Here is a 3,964-nt window from a genome sequence, read left to right as displayed (position 1 = left end):
ACTGACACAATGACTGAAGTCATAGGCTCAAGTGTGTCAGAGATGATGAGGACGGCACAGGAGAGGACAGAGTTCAGACCTGTTGCTTACAGGGTCACTATGAGTCATACTTGACTCAATGGCACCTAATCACAATAATAACAGAACTGGAACCTTCCAAGATCAACAAGATGTTCTAACTCAGGAAAAGGCCTCCTTTTTCCCCTACATGGCTCTTTTGGGGCATTTGACATTATGGGCCTGATTCCCCTTTGACCTCGGTGATACGTAGTCTCCGGTTCTCATCCTTTCCTGCTCTCTCAAGGGCTCCTTCCGTCTTTGTTGGCATCCCTTCTCATTTACTCTGTTTGTAGGCCCATGGCTCCCACTCCCACCGAGAACGTGCATTCCTGTTTTCAGCCCTGACTCAAACAGCCCACCTGAAGATCCGGAGCATCCCAGTTGGACACTCTGTCACATTCAGCTCTTGCCCAGCTGGACCTCCAACTACCCTGTCTCTGAGTATGGGACCATCCCATCACTACCTTGGTGAAAGGGGTATCTTCGTGTGTGTGGCCCTTTGCCTGGTTCCCTGGAAGAGTATCTTGAGGGTTTTTTTCTGCTAAATCTGGAGTTTACCTTTGTCCTAGTTTTCTATGCCAGAGAGGTTGTTACTTTTGTCCGGATTGAGTGACCTTTCCTGATTAAGCGCTACATAACTTGATTCTTAAAAATTTTATACAGGTTTACTTCATAACTTGATTTTTTTTTCTTGTTGTGTGCTGTCGAGTCACATCAGACTGGCACAGGAGGAAATTGCCCCCTTCTTCTCCAGTGGAGCATCTGGTGGATTCAAACTACGTGCCTTCAGGATTGGAGTGAAGCTTCTTTCCACAAGGCTACCAGGGCCCCTTCATAACTTGATTTTGATGCTTTTTTTCTAGTCTTGGTCTGCAGCCTATCTTATGAATGGTATGTATTTTTCAGGAATTGATCAATAGAACATGCAAATGAGATAAAGTGTGGCCAACTATGAAAATGAATATTGGGAAAAGTCTGTTGGGAAAAAGACTGGACAATGCATCCTCCATCTGCCTTGAGCAACCAACAAAAGTTAGTTTCTCCTTCCTTCATCTGGTCATTAAATTTCTCATAAAAAGAGTTGTCTTCAAACCCTAGTTCACCAGGAGAATTGGCAATTCTCCTGGTGGGAGAATTGTGCCTTAGATTGGTAAGAAATTGTCTATTTAAGTGGCCAGCCCCACAGATATTTTAGAGACAGAAAAAAAAATCTAAACAACTGAAACAGAAGGAACAGACAGGGAGAGGGAGAGAGAGAGATGGAGAGGGAGAGGGAGAGGAGGAGGGAGAGAGACAGGAAGAGAGAGAGAGAGGAATTTTCTCAAAGAACTATGACACTGGGAGGGACGGTAACTCTAAAGATGGTGACTGGCCTGGAAGGCCCCAGCAACATTGTCAGTAGTGACATGTCAAGGCCAAAGAGGCCAAGAAGAGCTTGTCCTCAGGGCACTAAGAAGAGGACCAGATGACTAAGAGAGTTGCCTCCTCAGAAGAGGAGACTTTGCCTGTCTACTTCCCGATTCTGAGTTGTGGCCTGTTCATCCCAATCCCAAATCGTATCTTGTTCTTTGATAAACCACTGTTCTCCTGTAGACACGGTCACTGTGTGAGCCTGTGTGGCTCTTGCAATGGATTATTCAATCCAGAGGAGATGTAGAGGGTGCTGTGGAAGGGACACGCGGTGTCAGAATTGGTTAAAAACAAAACAACTGAAGAATGACTATGTAATAGTTGAGGTTGTGTGTCCACTTGCGTCCCTGAGACTCTCTAGTTTGGCAACTGTGATGCGATCATTTCCTTGATGAGATTTAATTCCTTGCATGGGATTTACTGTGAGCAACCAATGCCTTGAGGGGGAGTTGTATCAGGAGTGTGACTGAACTGAGTGTATAAAGAAGCCTAGTGAGGCTGGCTTGCTTTTGTTCCGTCTCTGTTGTGTAGCTGACTCTGGCTCAGGTTCCTTGGCCTGTCTTATCCACTGCACTTGGATTCATCAGCCTCGGCAGCTAATGGAGGTGGAATTTGCCAGTCACAGAACCGGGACTTGTCTGCCTCTACAAGCCCGTGAACCATTTCTTGAACTAATTCTATTTTATCTGTGCATATATAAGCTTCACTGTTTTTTCTTCTCTAGAGAACCCAGTCTTAATGGTAAGGAGTTGTGCTGCCAATTCAAAGACAGGCCGTGTGAATCCACGAGCTGCCCTGAGGGAGAAAGATGGGCAATCTCCTCCTGTGCGATTTACAGCCTCTGCATACTTGCTGGAGGTCAGCGATGAGTCAGTTCTGACTCAATGGCCCAAGACAAGAGAACCCAGCCAAGATCTTTGGTTCCTGAAGTGGTTTTAGAAAAACAAAATTGTAAGAACTGGTTGGTTTTTGTTTTACATTTTATTTATTTATTTTATGTGTGTACCATCAAATTGGATCTGACTGGTACAGGAGGCGATTGTTCCTCCTTCATCAGCAGAGCATCTGGTGGATTTGAACCACACACCTCTGGGATTGCAATGCACTTTCCTGCCACTAGGCCACCAGAGCTCGCCAGAACTGGTTGTTTTCAGGCTGGACTAATGGTGCTGATGGCACTAGCTCCATTAATAAAAAGAGCTCTATGAATCCACGGTGTGAGGTCACAATACCACCAATACTGCCCCCAAGAGAGCAAGTACTAGTTGGAAGAAAAGCCCTGGATATCTTTGATATTTTTTCTACAATATTGTCAGGATGTTTAGGAAAACCCATCAACGAATGAATGGATAGAGAAGCTATGATATCCCAAGCATGATGTCCCTCTCCAAGGACAGGTCTCTCCTCACAACATGTCCAAAGTATGTTTGACAGAGCCTCAGAATCCTTGCCTCCAAGGAGCCACCCAGTTTAACCCTTTCCAGGACAAATCTGTTTGTTTTCCTAGCAGTCCATGGTATTCTCAATACTCTTCTCCAGCACCACAGCTCAAAGGCATCAGTTCTTCTTCTATCCTCCTTGGTCATTGTCCAACTCTCTGATGCATAACAGGTGATTGCGAAGACCATGGCCTGTATCGGACGCACCTTAGTCTCCAAAGAGATACCATTGCTCTTCAGCACTTTGGAGAGGTCCCTAACGGCAGTCTTTCCCATGGCATGTTACTCATGTTACCATGAGTGTTGATTATCAATCTAAAGAAAATGAAATCATTTACAACTTCAATCTTTTCTCCATCTATCACGATGTTGTTGCCTATTGATTCAGTGGAGAGGATTTTTGCTTTCTTGATGTTCAGATGTAATCAATATTTAAGTCTGATTTTCTGCAGTAAGTGTTTCATTTTCAGAAGCAAGGTTGTATCATCTGCGTGATGCAGGTTGTTGAGTCTTCCTCCAATCCTACTTCCCCATTCTTCTTCATGTAGTCCAGCTTCTTGAATTAATTGCTCAGTATACAGACTGAATAGGTATGGAAAAGTATACAACCCTAACACATACACACCTTTCCTGATTGTAAACCATGCAGTGCTCCCTTGTTCTGTTTTAATTACTTCTTGGTTTATATATAGGTTTATCAAGAGCACAATTAAATGTCCTAAGATTCCCATTCTTCTCAACATTAGCCATCATTTGTTATCATCCACACACTCAAATGCCTTTTCATAGTCAATAAAACACAAGTGAGCATTTTTTTTTCTGGTATTCTCTGCTTTTAGCCAAGATCTGTTGGCTATCAGCAATGATATTCCTCATGCCACAACCCCTTTGAATCCATCTTGAATTTCTGGAGCTTCACTGCAATGTATTCTTCCAGACATTTTCTAATAATCTTCAGCAAGATTTTACTTGCTTGGGCTACTAATGATATTGATTGATAATCTCCATATTGTGTTGAATTACCTTTTCTTTTCCTTGGATGGGAACAAATCTAG

The sequence above is a fragment of the Elephantulus edwardii genome, unplaced genomic scaffold (genome assembly GCF_000299155.1).
Source record: "Elephantulus edwardii isolate Elephantulus edwardi_28Jun2011 unplaced genomic scaffold, EleEdw1.0 scaffold00080, whole genome shotgun sequence".
Lineage (NCBI taxonomy): Eukaryota > Metazoa > Chordata > Mammalia > Macroscelidea > Macroscelididae > Elephantulus > Elephantulus edwardii.
The sequence above is the reverse complement of the archived record's forward strand: the minus strand, read 5'-3'. Positions refer to the sequence as shown.